This window comes from Apteryx mantelli, chromosome 3 (genome assembly GCF_036417845.1).
Source record: "Apteryx mantelli isolate bAptMan1 chromosome 3, bAptMan1.hap1, whole genome shotgun sequence".
NCBI classification, from domain to species: Eukaryota; Metazoa; Chordata; class Aves; order Apterygiformes; family Apterygidae; genus Apteryx; species Apteryx mantelli.
In genome coordinates, this window is record NC_089980.1 from 16,143,887 (window position 1) to 16,161,509 (window position 17,623).

A 17,623-nucleotide genomic window follows, 5' to 3' on the forward strand; every position below is an offset into this window, starting at 1 on the left:
CTTTTGTGTTCTTGTGGGTTCTGTTGAGTGTCTTGTCGTATTTAAAGATCTATATTATTAGAGAAGTTGCACAGCTTGGCTTCTGTAGAATTAAATTATATCCACTTCTGTAGTGGAATCTATTGGCAGTGAAAGAACATGACCCCTTTCCTGCAGCTGATATTAAAGATGTTCTTTGATATGAAGGGATTACGTAAATACTGTGATTTTTATAAAAGCTTGGAACTGTGCAAGATGTTCTGCTGCTCTGGCTGAGAAAATATATTATTTAACATGAGAAACCATGTCTGGAGCTGCTAAGAGGGCTCATTTGCTTGAATTCATTTGAGTTCTATATCATGACAGTTTGTGCTGCTAATGAAGTGATATTGGGAGTGAAAGCCATTTTCAAGACTTGCTTCATCAGCTATTTTGCTCAATAATGAATCCCCTTAAAGCTTGGGGCATGAGGATTTGCTTTTCCCTCTCTTTGATTGAATGAGACCCCTCAGTTTAGCAATAAAGAAGCTGCAATTACAGAGCTTCGCTTGAAGGTACTCTACCATACAGTGCACTTATCTTGGGGGTGGGGAGGGGAAAGAAATCCACCTTGAAGAGCAAAATGCATACATTCTTTCATTTTGAAGTCGCTCAGAAGTGGTCATTTTCAAAGCAGTTAACATTAAAGCAAAGGCAGGAGAAAATACTCAAGGTACTCTAAATTTCATATATATTTTGTGTGTGTATATATATGAGATGTGCAGTGGCAGTATAATTCTAGGGTGGATGATGCTCTCCAGCTGTGGAGGCTAAGAGAAGAGGCATATAAACCTCCCCATTTTCTACACTTAAGTTTACTATGATTCTACCTTTTTTTTTTTTTGTCCTGGTAGTAGCTCCAGGTTCAGTCCACCTGTTCTTACACTCCACTGCATTCAAGCACATATCATGGCCTTGCTTCTGATCCCATACTGGCATGTCATTAAGGAGTAAGGAAAATATTCCTGCCTACATATCTCAGAGTAAAAAGGTATTTTACCCTGACTAGGAATTCTTTTGTCTGAGCAACTGCAGTGGGTTCAGCTTTATGCTACTAGTGAAGTTCAGGGAGCAGTAGAAAGGAGAGAGAGAAGGTCTCAAGAAAAGAGATGAGCTGGTGAGTTGGACCTGAGATTACTAATCTGACAGATATGATCTTGAGGATATCATTGAATCTACTTTGGTCCCTGAAATGAGATGTGGCTGGAACATCACTGAAGTCATTGTCATTGAATAGTCATTGAAGACTGCAAATTAGGATTCTAAAAATGCCTGCTGAGCCCAGTAGGCACCTGCTTGTTCACCAGTAAGTTTCCACAGATTTTTTTTTTAAGCTTGATTTGTGTCTGTTTTGAACTGACTCTTTTCACAGTTTATCAATTCTTCAGATATCCAGACTAAGTCTAGGAATAAGTTATTCTGGTAACGGCTCATCTGGCCTTCTCAAAGTACATCTAACACATGATGCCAGGGGCACCACCTGAAGCGATGGCAGAGGTGGCATTCATCCAGAAAGATGGCAAGGGGAAGAGGCCTGTGATTGTGTGATCCTAGCTTGGGATGTGGGAGACTGAGGTTCAGTTTTCTTCCTTTGCCAGAAAGGGATCAGATCTGTAACTCTTACCGAAGACAGCAGACTTTGTCCATGCCCTTTACAGGCTGTCCTGGTGCCTGACTTGGGTCTGTGGCTTCCATTAAGGGACATTTGAAATCAGGAGCAGTTCTGCAAGTGTTATAACTGAAGTTCATTTTACTCTTAGCCTTCCTCCTCTCTGACTCTTGCAGACATACTGTGAGGATAACCTGAACTGTCTTGTAATGTGCTGAAGGCCTTTCTCCAGAACCCCTGCTTCTCTTAGAAGAACAGCTAGTACTTGTGCAGTCTCACATATGGCATATTCAGCACACAAGTTCATATCTGAAGAGCCAGGCTTACTTTCAGTCTGAGTAGTACCTTTCTTTCTGAGCAACTGAATGGAAGGGAGCATATCTTCTTAAGGAGGGAAGTAGAACACAGCATGACAGGATGCACTCCTAAAAGGAAAGCCTTTTCCATAGACTACCAGTCTGACCGCCACCCAAAAGGCAGCTGGACACTTGTGTCAAGCATGTCTGATAGGCTGTCACATCTAAATATCAAAACATTATATATTCTTTTTCAGCACAGTAATAAATCTCAAGCTTTGCAAGGCGAGGAATATGTGACAACTCTGTACAATGCTGTAGCTATTAAGAATAGCTCTCATGAATGTAAAAAGAAAAGATCTTTGGCATGGGATTACAACAGCACCATCGCAGTGATCTGTATTGCTCATTATCTGTTTTAATATTCCTTCCAATTGCACCAGGGATGATAGCTGAAAAGTAAAATGAGCACAAAGTAACATCCCGCCTGACAACAGCACTACATCGTGCCCGCACACACCAGCCTGATTCTGCAAGCTGTTGTGTCTCTCTTTCAAGTTGCTGGAGAGAACCATAATGAGCATGGAGGTCATTTGCTATCACTCAGGACCCAGCTGGAGGCAGTCTGCATTCCTGCCTAAAGCACATAAATGCTTTTTTGATAATAGGGACAGTGCACAGTGCTCAGTGTGGTGTTTTGGCTAAAAGTCAGGCAGCTACTTGTTGATCTCGCCTTGTGATTTGATTTGTGGCCTGATTCAGGTCTTGCTTCCATTTCTACGTAAAACATGAGAAATGAAATGGCTAATACAGATTTCCCATGCAGTTAAGGCCTGGAGTAAGGATGACCAGACTAAAGACGTCTTTGGGTTTATTGCAGCTGACCTGTGGCATTCAGAGGGTACTGCACTGTGTCAGCACCTGAAAGACTATCATTTGGCTTAGCTACCTTTATTTTGCTCTACAGGGGTATGTAAACTGAGTGGTCTTAGATGTTAAATAAACAAGCATCTGTCTCCTGCTCAAGATGTGCTGTTGAGATATCTATTTCTCTGACCTCCCATTTTCAATTTCAAGTTTGTATTTCTTACAAAACCTTATCATAAATTTTCTTTCTTGTTTCCTTTCCATGGGAATTTAGTGCTTTGTTTTTTTCCCAAAGCAGCTATCCCATCATCTATATAGACATGGGTGATGAATGAACTTTTTTTTCCCCCATGCATGCGTTCATTAACTTAAATGGAATGATTTTTATGAAGAATACTCACATTTTTCCCAGATCTGCTTCTTTAAAAACATTAGCTAAACATGGTAAGTAATATGGGACTACATCATGCCAGGAACTCAGAAGGGCTTTCCATTCAGATGACTGAGCAAAGTCATGTCATAATCTAACATTTTCACGGACACTGGAAGTAGAAATATAGGCTGCAACAAACACTTCTGTGCTTCAGTGAAGTCAGGGTCACAGTGAAACTGTAGTTTTGAGGGGGGTTAGGGGGCTCAAAGAAACTTCAGCTTTCTGTAGAAACCTTGCACATGCAAAATCAGAATCTGCTGAAGTGGAAACCTAAAGCTTCTGAGGATTGAATTGTTGGGTGTGGGGGTGTTTTTTCTTGCTAGAAATATCTTCTAATGTTATGGAAGTTGCAGAGAAATTTTACTGATATTTTCTGTAGTGCGGAGGAGGTTGTGATTAGCTGTAGCAGTGACCTGCTTGACCTGCTCTGCCCAAAAGCGGGCGGGTGGGTGGGTTGGTTTTTTTTGGGAGGGGGGTTGTTTTTTTTTCCCCAAACGGTTGCTCTGAAATAGTGTCAAGGCCTCGGTGGTGGAGGTGGTAAACATGACTTGGATTTGCCTTGAGTTGCTTTTGGAAGTCCTGCTGTTCGTGTTTTGTCCACACAGTACTGTATTTGAATGAGTATTTGTCACTTAATAATAACAGGGTCCTTTTTATTTCTGGCTGCAAGTCCGTTCAATCAGAAGTCCTTTTAAATTGCCTTTAATTGTGAGACGACTCTTCTAAATGGAAGATAGCTGATATTAATTTTTATGTAGAACAGTTAAGTGCTTAATATTCAACCTTGTCTACCACTGAACTGCTGGAGCAGGAAGAACATGAAGTCTGGCTATAGCGGCTGTGATCAAACTGGCAAGCATTAGAAAACGAACAAAACCTGAAAAGCCTGCAAGGCCTGGAGCATTGCTCTGTCTCCACCACAGCTGCTCTCTTAAAAGCATGGATGAAATTTCTGTCTAGAGTACGAGAGCAACGATGCTGGGAATAATCAAATATTCTAAAGCCGTGGCTGATTTTTCCTCCTAATTGAGGAGCAGCAGGACTATAGTAATTTTTCCTAGTCCTGCTTACCCCAGGCTAGAGGGGTAGAGAGGCTACTTGTTACCATGGTGATGCTTTCTCGCAGGAGGACTTGGCCTAGCTTGTCTCTAAAGGAGCAAGACAAACAAGGAGGCTGATCTCCTTCGCTGCTCTCTGAAGAACATAGCTGGCTGAAGGGGGAGCTTTCCTCCTAAAACTTGAGGGGGTGTGTGGTGTTAAAAAAAAGTCATTAGCAGATTGGTGTTTTGCGCTTTAACTCATAGGAGTCATAGACACCCCTTCGCATTTGGAGCTGCAAAAATGTAAGTGTGAATCTTCATAGCAGTCCTGCGGTTTTATATAACAAGAGGGAAATGCAACAGATGGGAAGAGTCTTACTCATGAGCACGTAATGAAATTGGTTTGACTTGGGAGTTCTGGGAATGTGTCTTCTTGAACACAAGGCCCTCTCCAGAGGAAATGACTGTCTTGGGAGACTGACATAAGGGTTGGGTAGATGCTACCAATTTCAGCAGCTTTCATTAATGGTGCTGTCAGTCTTAAGGTTCTTCTCAAACTTCTGGTCTGTACTTCTTATAAAAACTAAAGGCAAGTTTTGGTTCGTCAAAACGCACTGAAATAAAAGCAAGAAGATTCCCCTCATCTTTAGTATGAAATAACTGTGGAAGGGATCTTTTTTCAATAAACTATTTCTAACAAAAGACTATTCTGCATGCTAGATAGCAATATCGATGAAACTCAGGATTCTGCTCCCATGGAGATATATGGAGATCCTTCTGTTGGCATTAGTAAAAGTACAGGCTGTAGATGTAAACTATTGTGTAATAACAATTTATATAATGGCAAATTATTAGTTTCAAGAAAATTGTCAAGCTTGCAAAGTAAAGAATGGAAGTAGGCAATACTGATGTTCAGGTTACCTGAGCAACCTTAATCAAGGCTGTATTATTATGTTTTCATGTTATTATGTTATTTTCATTTTCCAGTGTTCTGTGTTTTCTCTGCTCCCTGTGATTTTTTTTTTTTTTTTTGGTTCTCATCTTTTTACATAGCCAGTGTTAATTTTCCTGCATTTTCTATCTGATTGCAGTTTGCCTGCCCGTTCACTGATCCCCAGTTTCCCTTTGTCTGTGAGTCCCAGTACGTGGTTGAGGCAGTTCAAGGCTATTCTTTTGGTGACTAGTTTGTTCCTTATATGTTGCCTTGTCCACCTTTAGTCCCAATGTTTCAGTGGTCCCCCTTCTCTTTAGGTGTTTTTTACTTGACAGAGGGTGCACCTGGACCAGAGTGGGTAAGAAGTGCTGTGTCTGGGAACTTCCTCATCACTTGTGGTCTGGGGCATGGTCAGCAAAAATGATATCCTCAAAAAATTTAGCTGTGATGCTCTACCAAGTCTCTCTGAATTCTGACTTGCTAAAGATTTATACCATTGCTAAAACTTGGATGGATTTTTCAAGAGAATAGTATTCGGGATATCCACTGAGCCTCCAGGCTAAACTTGAAGCTCTTTTCCCAAGAGAGGTACAAGAGAGCTAAGAGAAAATTGACAAGTTTATTTTGGGAGAGAAGCTGGGGCAGGGGCTGGAAGCAGCTCCTATTCACTGGCCTTGTTCTTTGTCAACAGCTGCTTCCCTCTTGCCTAAATATTTCTAACTGATGGAGCTTGAGGCAGAAACTCCACATGTGAATTTATGGCCCAAGAGGTTTAAATCAGGAGAACAACAAACATAGGCAAATATGGTCCAGCACTTTATCATGTCTGACAGCATTAGTAACTGGCAGAGGTATTGAGGCAGGGTTCTGCCTAAATATAGCAGCTCTTTAATGCACAGTATTCAAATTTCCCATATCAAGATAAAAACAAAAGCAGCCCCCCAAAGAAATCAGTTCAATTTCTAGATATTTGTTTTCCATTTTGGATTAATTTATGTGGTTGCATTTGTGCTGTCTTAAACAAAAGTTCCATTTTAACCATGTTTCAGTCCCTAAGCAACTTTCAAAACCCTTAGGTAGTGTATTTTTGAAGAAGTTGTAGCAAGAATGATTACTTTAAAGTACTTCAAATGCCATCCAGAGTCTTTCTCAAGCAGTAATGAAGGCATGCTTTGAAGGGCTAGACTTATAAAACCTTCATTTTTAAAGTAATTACCAACAGATAAACTACATCATAGACCTGTTCCTCATCTTTAATTATTGAGGAGAGAGACTACCATCATCAGAAGCCCAAGCACAGACCCAACAAATCACATAGCAATTGCTCAGTACAATATCTGTTGTGGTTTGTTCACAGTACGAGGCCTGAATGCTGCCATTTACAGACCTGTTTTGCAGGGTGTTCAGGATGGCTTTTAATAAGTTGTGATTGCTTCTGGTTAGGTGATGGAACTTTGTTTCTATTGGCGGTTAAAAGAAAGCCAACTTTGGAAGGAAGCCACTTTTGGAGCAACGTATGATTTCAGACTTTCAGATGTGAAAGGAGTTCATCTGAGTAGCTCCCTTGCCTCCACCTTAACTTTTTGTTAACTTCTTTGTAAACTATCCCATTGTGTCTCTGATCCCAGTGATGTCATGACTTTGCTACAACTTACTTAGGTAGCTATGGAGCTCCTGTCAGAGCTTACTCTTGGCCTCTGTGGGGACTAGCTGCAGGCTTCATAGAGGCAAGGTATTATTTGTGTTAGCTAGCTAATTAGTTAAAAATCTGAAATTTAACACTGAGATGCATTATCTTAATTGGACATATTACTGGCACAGAAAAAATAACATCTGATGGTGGCATTTAGCGCTTTTTGCATCTGGCTAATGTTGGAGTAATGACTTCCATTTTTATTTGTACTAGTACAGGCTGAAAATACAAGTATTTATTTTCTTTGTGTTTTAGTAGCAATTCACCCCTCTTCATCCATGTGTCTCAGTTCAAAGACAGCGATAGGCAGACCTCACTCTGCTCTTCTGTCTGGTTGCCCTCTGCCACCATTAATCTTTCATTCTTTTCTTAGCATTCCTTTAAAATCACTTTTGGCAAGAGAAGATTAACTCTTAATTCTGCTGCTACTGAAGCTTTTTAACATCAATGCCAAGTAGTTATAATTCTTAGCTTAGGTCTTCAGTTAAGATGAAGTTAAACTGAACTTTATTATGAGCTGATTACTTTCTATGTGCTACTTAAATGTGGCAAGGCTACAAACTTGATACTTGCAAAGAAAAGTCATGCTTTAAAGCACTTTCCTGTTCTGAAAATAATGACTTCCTAAATGTGTTCATCTCGATGATTTCGGGGTCACTTGTGTTCAAATAAGTTGGTTTTGTTTTTGTCACCTCAAAATGTGTCCAAGTATGCATTTGTTTGTGTATACTCAGCCTAGCTTCTAACTTTATTCACTGCTTTATCTCTGGTGTTGCCATTTATAGGACTGAAAAATCAAGCCTGCGTTTGAAGAGGATAGAATACTTTTGGGGGTGTTAACTATTTTCTCACTTGCTTTTTCTATTCATGGTGCTGATTCCCTCCCTAGTAGCATCTGTTTGCCATCATATTTGCCTGGTGTTATAATGTAGCTGGGCATAATCTTCTTGCACCTCTATGAAGAGACAAAATGTGCACACCTGTAAAGGGTTGATTAGTAATGTTTCATCTCTTGTTTCAATGTGGATTCCCCATTTTGTTCTTGTACAGGGGACTTAAGAATATTCCCTTCTGTGGCATTGGTACTGGGCTTCTAAGTACAGAATATAGGTTGGAGTAGCATGCTTCCTTCAGCAAAGAAGAAAGGTTGAACTACATGTGTATATATATTCTGTCCAAAATGTAATTATTGTGTTTTGTTTTGGATGTCTCTAGATTTGGAGTTTACATCATATCTGGCTTTTAAAGTCATTTCTCAACATTTTCTAAAATGCTAAGCTTGGTGGAGAAGACTTAAGGAAATAGATCTCCTCACAAACCAAACAAAGCAATTTGTTTTGCTGCTACTTTTATTTATAAAAAGAAAGTAGCACAAGGTAGCTAGCACATAGGTGTGTTCCTGTGCAGGACATGAGCTCTGGAGAATGATTAGCTGATCTGAAAGCCTGAGACACAAATGATGGATGATTTTCATCTCTGATGCTTTGACTGAGCAAGGCATTTACACATGTGACTAACCTTAACCACCTTGGACAAAATCATTACTCTGCAGAAGTCAATATCATTGAACTCTGATTGCTTCAGCACTGGCAGTATATTATCCAGTGTATGCACTAGTATTCCTTGCTAAATGGCAATCTAAATGTATCAAATAGTATGGTTCCTTAGAAGTGTACTTTGTGGTTTTTAACCCTTTCCATGTATAGGCTGATTACCTATGCTGTGAAATATTGGGAGAGGAGGATTGCTGTTGTTTATGATATTAGAAGGCTATGAATAATAATTCAGCGCACAGTAGGTAAGAACCTATAGTGCTGTGAATGAGCTTTGTTTCATTGGTTTCAACAGGTCTGTGCCAGTTTGCTTAAGGCCAACTTTTAGTCCTTTGAATGTTCCCCTGCCCCTTTGCATTTCATTGTTCCCAATAGCTCCTTTGAGCAGCCCATCTGAAGAGCATCGCTGAGCTATACCTCTGCCATACACAGCCACCGAGGAGTGAGGAAGTTAAAAGGTGGTGCAGCACCAGGCCCCTGGGGCTGGGCACAAGAGTGGTATTGTAGTCAAAAAACCAAGCAGGATTTTGGGAGATCTGCAATCAATTTCTTGCTGTACCACGGGCTTCCAGTCACCCAGTGCCCCTGACTGAGCCCTCAGCATCATGTTCACAATACTGAGTTAGGCATCCATGTTCCTTAAAGTGGAAAAGTTGACTTTAGTGGCAATAAGGCTCATAAATATCTCTAGGAGGCATAAGAACAGCATTTGTGTCATCCTGCATGTCTAGGACAGTGTGCTTTCATTAACTAAACAAAAATAATCAGAGGATATATGAAGTCTTGCCTCTCTCCCAAGTAGAAATACTTGTCTACAGCTCGGGTTGGATGTGTTGGAGAACTACAGTCTACAGCTATTGGTCGTTACACCTGATTTGTATTTTTGGTTATGGACAATTGATTACTCTCTTCTAAAGCAGACAAATAATTTTAGGTCGTTATATAATGACCTAAAGCTCCTATTGAGAAAGTAGGAGACTTGAATACAATACCCTTTTTGCATCTGCTAGACAAGTGATTTATGTATAGGCAGGCAAGCACTGATGTGTGTCATCTATTGCCACTGTGCTGCAAGGAGTATGAGAGTAAATATAACTTTATTCCAATGATAAAAATGTACTTGTGAGGACAGAAGCAGTCCTGGGCTCTGGACTCGTAACCATTAGCAGTGGCCTAAATATACTTGTAGTGAATTCTGTGCTTGAAACTAGACTGGCAGGAGTGAAGGTAAGTTATGTTGATGATGATAACTCTTGAAGACCCACCCAAATGAGACACTCATGTTATGTAGAAAATATGGATACTTTATGAGGCAGTGGTCTAGACAGCTAAGAAGCTTCACTTTAAGTTAGAATTTACTGATGAGTTGTTGACTGTATCTGTATTTCACTGAATGGAGCTCCAGATAGAATAATTTGTTTGCTATTGACAAGTACTGAGGTTGAAGTAAATTAAGTCAAGCTGATCGATTTTTGCCACTTTTGAAGAAGAGAGGTGACATTATCTAGATACTGCAATCACAAGCCTTCTTTCCAAGGGTCGTATCCTACTTTCTCTGAAGGTAATTCAAGTAAGATAAGTGTATGTGTATTTCCTGAATTTTTCCCCAAATGACCCAGTTCTGACACTCTACTTAATTTGAGGATAACCTTTTCCAAGACAGGTAAACCTTTTTGAAAATCAATGAGAGAGAATCCTGGAAGTCATATAGTTGCTACCAAAAATTTTAACCAAATCATGAGCACTTCTTCAGTTATTTAAACAATATCATCTGCCTGCTTCATAAGAAAATACTAAATTTTGCAAGATACTTGCTCCTAACTAAGTCCAAATGACTTGTTTGCTCCAAGGCTGACCTGACTATGACTTCTTTTTGGAACAAGCATTCAAATCTGAACTGCATGATCTGGATAGTATCATAGTGTCTGTGCTTTTCATGTTTTTGCCCTAGGAGAAATAAACTATAGAGAAGACTTTATCCTGACTTTTATGATTTTGGTATATTTTCTCAAGGAATTCTGGTCCCCTCTAGAAATTGGGCTAAACTGATAACATTGTAATTAACCTTAGATTACACAGTCTCAACAGAATGAACGCTATAAGTCTGCAAGTAAAACATTCGAACAGGTATTTTATGACTTCAAAGCATATTTGTATTCTGTCTCTTGCCTAGAAATATGCTATAATCAAAACTATAGGATGGAATTAATCCCCATGTGTCTAAGAAGCATTGCTCATAAATTACAACCTGCAAGCCTATAATAACTTCCAAGCTGGGACATGCCTTGGGGCTATAGGAGCTTAGATAAGGCACGTGGGGGTAGACAGGAGTCCAGCAGAGAAGGGAAATGGCTGGGGCCTTGGTGAGTGCCTATTCTTACAGTGTGCTTGGCTCTGAATCTGAGGTTGATGTTTTCCCTTCCTTATCCTCTGCTGAATGAGGCCACTAGATTGATCCTCCTGCAGCTCATTTTGATGTGCCCGCCTAAGTCCCCTTCTGCTGTGATGGTGAAATGCAACATTCCTGCAAGGGCTGTTAGAGTCTCTGAGCGGACCTCAGCATATTGGTTTCCCCCTTTATTTACACCCCAGTGCCATATAGCTGTTACTCTTGGGAAGACAGCCTCTCTCCTTACTGCTATGCTAAAGTCCTCTGTGGTCAGCCAATCGTGCTATTATACAGACGAAGTAGATCCATTCTTTTAACTATAGATATCTTAAGTTTTGTAGTTCTTGATTGTTCCTGTTCTTATTATTCCTCTGAGGGGAATTAAAATTAGCCAGATATTGAGTGGATCCTGTGTCAACAGGGATGGAGATGTAGCTATGTACAGAATAAATGCTGTTTTGCCCAAATAATAAATCAGTGGATACATAAAAGCTAAGTATGTGCAAGTGGTTAATGCAAAGGACTTGAGGAGCCATTAGGACCTTGAGTGCTAGTCCTTGGTGATTTTCTAATTGAGATTCAGTAATCATAAACAGCCATTTTAATTTCCATTCAATTTATTCAAGCTGATTGAAAAAGTGGTGTAAAGCAGTCATTTATCTTGTTTGTGTGGAATTTTGTTAAGAAAAAACAAGGAAACATGAGCTAGACTGTTCAGATGTGCATGGGAATTGGGAAACAGTCTGTTAATTGCTTCAATTTTGAAGATTTCCCTATTTTAAAAAAAAAAGCATAGGTTATGTCCAGAGTTATTGGACCAGTCTCTGCTCTCAGCCCCATCCATATATATGAAGTGTTTAATACTTTGTTACTGTGTAAGCAATGTTATACTGCTGTACAGTTTCATATTTTTGACTTTCTATGCAGTAGATTTTAGCACTTCTTTCAGTCCACATCCATCAATAAAATTGTTAAAATTTGATCATGCTGCTCATATTAAACAAGGTTATTAATTTCTCTGAAAAAACATTTTGTTTTAAGGGTGACAACTGCAACGCAATCATCTTTTAGTTACGCATGACATGTCTGTGATAACTACTCATTCATATAGCTAGAGAGTTTAACATGGATCTAAGAATAATTATAGTGTAACTGCAATGTAGTTAAGATGCATGGATTCTTTTTTTGTTATGAAAAGTACTTAAGACGTCAAGTGATGGTGATAGATGAATCAGTTATTAGCTTTCCAGTTTAATCACTCATACTGTATCTAAAAAAAGTTTCCAAAGTCGTCACTGGTAGTACGTATTGCATAGCTTCTCTATACATACTCAGTTGTTTACAGATAGATTTTTTTTGTAAAACAGCTGAATATACAGGGGTACAAGAGCCATTGATAGTTTCAGTGATATTTATACAGTCAAAGTGATTTGGACACTTCTGATAAAGTGCATAAATACGGGTTTTGGAGTAAAAATTCCAGCTTCATTTTTGGAAGTGTCTATCAAAGAATATGTACATTGTAAATATAATTGCTTTGCACTTATGTGTGATCATTTAGGAAAATAAAATAACAAGACTGCTTTCAAGAACGTTGTATGCATGTATATAAAGACAGAATTTATTCCTGTAGCTTCTTTTGGGAGATTGCCAAGAAATGGTTCCCTTCATCTGTAGGTGCAAAATGTTCTGGAAGTTTAGGTTTTGCAGTTAGCAGAAACAACTTTTTTCACAAGCAAAAACAATTTTCCACAATTATGGAGGGAAAAGAATCCTGTCAGTCTCTGACACCAAGTGTTCAGGCTGAAAAGGAAATGGAAACCTTCTCCCTTTGTACAAGCCAGCAAGCACCTCGTTATTTCCTGGTCTCATTGCTGGTGGGGATTCAGTTCCCTTGGCTGTCTTTGTAGCTTGCAGATATTACTGCTACAGTAGAAAGATATGGCCAGATTTATTCGGAAGATGATTAACTCAAGCTGAACTTGACTCTAAGTCAGTGTTGAAAGTTTCATCCTGGAAGCTGTAGGGTTAGGTCACATGGAGATATAAAGAAGTAAATATTGTGTGGGGAAGCATATGTGTGCGCACAAATAATTTCAAGTTTTCCCTGAATGGTAACCATCTAGGAAGACATGCCTTCATACTGGTAGTAATTCAGAAGCACTGTTCAGCTACTATTTGTTCAAAGTTTTGGAGGCATTTTAGAAATGAGCAGTTTATACATGTTTGGCTGCCAGTGGTTGTTTTTTGAGTGATGCGAAAATGATCATTTTTGTAATGTGGAATTTGAACATGCTGGATTTAAAGTACAAGGACTCTGGATAATCAAGCAAGTTAGAACAAAGACTGATTAGAAAATGGACATATACAGTCAGATCGAAATGTTCCCTGCTCAATGAGCAAAGAGGTCAGATTTGATAATATTGTACTGCAGAAAGAACCCAAAAGTTAGAACAGCAAAGCAATTGAGAATTTGCCAGACTAATCTCTTTCCACAACTTTTGTCTGCCTCCCTAGTGAATAGGAACAACATGAGGCTCCTATACTGCAAACACTGACAAGCATAAAAAGGCTTGTAGGTGCACTCAGTGGAAGCATATACAGAAGTAAAGTTACCTATGTGCGGATATGTTTGTCAGCCTGGGATCCCAATCCTGCCTACAAGAAGCTATGTATCTAAGAATTCTTATGGAGCTGGGAATAAGCTGTTTACCATTTTATTTAGAATAGGGAATGAACTGCTCTCAGTTTCACTTTGTCTGTAAAGCTACAAAACTAGTACTCCTAGTGTGCCCCAGAGATTTTTCTGCAGCTTTTTCGGATTGCTAGCTTTCTGGACAATAACAACATGTTCCTTCCACATCTGAGGCATATAAATCTTCAAGAGCTATTAGTGGAGCATTATATTAATTCAGCAGCTGCTGAAAAACAAACATAATTGGAATACTATAACTCCTTCCTACTCTAATTGGACCTGAGTAAGTACATTCCTTTCCCTTGAAAGCCTCATGAATTTTCTGACTTGTTTGGGTACAATGGTGTCTCTTGGTCTCCAAACATCAGAAACTGACTTTTATATACAAAAAATACTTGAGTGATTTTTTTCCTCTTATTTTTCACTGCAGGTTGTAATTTATTGTTCAAAGTCCTTTAAACTTATTCTGTTCCTTAAACTCAGAGTCTTCATAACTGCAAGAAATTAAGAAAATGTTTGATAGTCCTTCTATTTAGAGACGCCAGCAGTTAATAAAGGTGAGAGTTTGGGTCTCGGTAATAGATTCTTTGTCTGCCAGGAGGGGAGGGAGGAAGAGGAAGAAGGGGTGACTAGTGCATACTTTTGATTCCTTTCAATTAAAATACTACAGTATTATTCTCAAAGGTGTATTATGAGCTTTCCTGTGCCTCTTTTCTCTGCCTCTAGGGATTTTGACACTTTCTGTCAAAGCCCCCAAACGGGAAACTGTAAATTAAAATTCCTTAAATGCTATGGATATTGTGTAACATCAAATGGAACGGTCTCCCTGTTTTAGAGGCTTTTGCTATAGATTGCAGCTATATTGACTTTTCTGAGGCTTACGGATAAGCCTCAGGAAAGTACCGGTACATGCAGAAGGCAAACAGGAAGTTTTGGAAAGCCTTCAAGTTGTATCTTGGTAAGGGAGGAGTGTTTCCTTTTGAAGAATTGGTGGCTTACTCCTCAGAAATGACTGAACCTGAAGTCTAGTGAAGACATCCTTCTACTTAGCCTCCACCAAGAGGCCCCTGGTTAAACAGCTCAGTATCAGGAACGCAAGAGCCTGGGTGCTTCTTACCTTGGTCAAAATCTTAGTACCTGGAGCCAGAGAAACTTGGCAAACCTCCACAATGGAGAAGCATCTCCTAGAGCTTATGAATCTGGATCTGTGTGTGGATGCTGGACCCAGCTAGAGTTGGAGTAGGCAGTAGTGGGAGGCGTGGGCATGCTGTGAGCAGCTGCTGCCACATCCTCAGATGTCTGCATTCCCCCGACCACCGCGTGTGTCACCTTTGTGGCCCCATAAGGATCGCTGTCACCTTAAAATGTGTCTCCTTTTGAAGAAAGTATTCTTCCTTTGCTCTCCTCCTTTCCAATTATTGTCCTGGGCAAGTGCTATTTAAGCAATTACAAAAAATTGTTACTGGTTTCTCTAGTTTTTAACTTTGTTTTGTGGTCTGGGGACTGTTGCAGGACTCTTGCAGCCTGGTTTATGTGGGTCCTCTCCCTCCCACAATGGAGAGGGAGTGAAAACAATATAAATATGATAATAAAATAGTAAGAAATTACCAGTGAAACCTGGGCAGGTGTAGTACTGAGAATCCTTTTCGGATTGATGTTGTCTTGTTTAGTTGTCTGATTACTACATGAACCAGCTTTTAAAATGGTTCTGATTTTATAGGATAATCATCCAAATAGAGAATAGAGTTTTATCTGCTGTTATGCTTGGAATAGAAACAAAGGCCATCTGCTTTTAGCTCTTCTGTAGATATCCATCATTTCACTGGCAGTTTTGTTCGATATGCTCTTAACTATTGTCCTTCATCTCACTAAATTCTTTGGAAAAGCACAAAATCGGTATTTTTTTTGTCTCCAATAGCAATGAAAAGCATAGCATAATAAAGCAAAATAAATAAATTTAAGATAAACAAGATAGAAAAACAAAGGAAAGAAAACCCTAAAGGATCTAGTCACATTAATTCTGGAACTTTAAAAAACATGACTGCAGTTCAGAGCTATATATGGCCTAGGATAAGATATTTGAGAATTAAGACTCATTATATATCAGGATTTTTTTCCCCCTAGTTGAAAACTCCAGAAAATAACAAGGAAGATCTTTTTTTACTGTACATATCTCCTTGGAGCTACTAAAGCCACTATCTGCACTATGTATTTTATATTGGGTCAGACTTGTTCAAAGTGCTAATGTTTTGTCAGGTTGTAATGGCACTTCATTACTGGAAAGCTGCTTTTTTCCCTGTTATTTCAGCAATCCAGTTATCACTGCTTTCTATGGTGACTTTTATAGATGCCACCATCAAGGTTGTTTTTTGATTCAGTTAAATACATTTCAAAATAAGTAGTAATTGGCTTTTAAAGTCAATATGATAATCATCTGCCCATCTGTCACCTTTCCCAGCTGAAGGCAAGGGATGAGCAGGCGTCCCCCTGGGGACGGTGGTGAGCCCGGACCCCTGCACCGCCTGGCCTGAGGCTGCAGCAGTGACTGCAGCTATGCTGGGGTTCGACTGTGAACTGCAGAGTGAAATAGTTTCCCCAGTGACAGTTTGGGGCAGGAAGCAATTTTCCTTTCCAGTGGTGATAGGTGGGTGGGTGGATGGATGTGTTGTATTTTTTCCCTGTTGAAGGTTCCTTGGATTTTTTTCTGTGCTGAATTCGGACAAAAATTTGGAATCTCCGAGGCTGTTGTAAATCAAAGACAAAAATGAAAACATGCAGACAGGATCAGGCAGATTTTGCTTGTGTTTTGCATCTTTAGCATCACTTTTAATGGAGTATTTCTAAAACCGAATTAATTTCAGATGTCGAAATAAAACATTCTAATTTCAGAACTTTTTTCTTTTTTAAACAGCCTTATCCTCATCCTTGTTCATCTCTACCTGGGAAAGGCTTCTGTTTCAATGAACTTTTCTTGACAAAAACGAAAAACATGCTATCAGAACTGGTCAGAAACTTTGCAAGTTTGCTGTGTACATGCCTGTCCATACTACTGTTTTTCCATGTCTGTGCTGGTATGAACTAATAGATTGTAATAAGTATAAATCAGTACATGCTTACATTTCTTGTACGTCTTCAAACAGTCTGTCCCCTAACTCAAACATGTAAAAGAGAGAATAAATATCAGGCTCTGACTTAATGGACTGTGTGGCTGCCGGTGAAGAATCGTGGTCGGGAGCGCGCGCTTGCCTGGCGCTGCTGACACAGGTTTCCAATCTACCTCCTTGACAGAGAGCCAGGCAAGGTTGGATGCCGTGGGAAACCTCCTGGAGAGGAATTGCAATCTCTCTTCTTCCTTCTCTGTTGTGAAGGGATGAATTACTGCTGTCCCTTCCTGGGTCCAGACCTGGGTATTCTCGGCCGGGCTGCCTGCGGAGGGTGAGGAGGCTCAGCCTGGGTTTCTGGCACGTGGTCCCCCTCAGCAGGAGGGGGACATCCCTCCACTGCCCCGATTTTTGAGGAGAAGCTTCGCAGTGGCTCCATGAAGGATGAGGAGAGCAGTTCATCTATAGTGATATAGAAGGAGAGACTTTTTCTTCTTCCTCCCTCCCCCAGCTGACTGTAGAATGAGTGTAATTGGTTATGGTAGGTATCTAAAACTTGGTGAACCAATGTCCCTGGGACCAGCTCTCTTTCACTCTGCATCAAGTCATTTATATTCTTTAAAAAAAAAAGTGACCTGGAAAGAAAATGGTATCAGAACAGAGTGATACAGACATGCACCCAACTTGCATAGTTGTAAGTGACCTGATAAAGTAGCAGGCTTTTTTTTTAATGCATTGACACTTTTTTTTTGCACCTTGTTTAGTAGTTTAACATAGCAAAAACTTAAGGCTAATATATTGTAATAGATGCCTTGTAGCAATAATTAAAGTTGCAAAATGGTTTCTATTAAAATTCTCTGTTTTCAAACACCCATAACTTTCACTGCCAGGGTACAACTTCCTACTTTTGATCTATGCCCTAAGCTGATATTCCTGTTTTCTGTTACTTAGTTTTATGCAGATCTTAAAGAGGAAAAAAAAAAAAAAATCTCCTT

The 17,623-nt window shown here is 39.6% G+C and overlaps 2 long non-coding RNA genes across 3 annotated transcripts in view; both read left to right on the forward strand.

Annotated features, from left to right (window-relative positions):
• The window catches only part of LOC136991545 (uncharacterized), a 32,756-nt gene extending 16,028 nt beyond the window's left edge, over positions 1–16,728 (forward strand). Inside the window, exon 2 of the long non-coding RNA XR_010883646.1 lies at positions 16,439–16,728. This is a non-coding gene — a long non-coding RNA (uncharacterized lncRNA). The remainder of the gene's footprint in view (positions 1–16,438) is intronic.
• Positions 1–17,623, forward strand: part of LOC106494999 (uncharacterized) — a 214,411-nt gene that overhangs the window by 82,455 nt on the left and 114,333 nt on the right. The gene's annotated exons all lie outside the window — the stretch shown is intronic.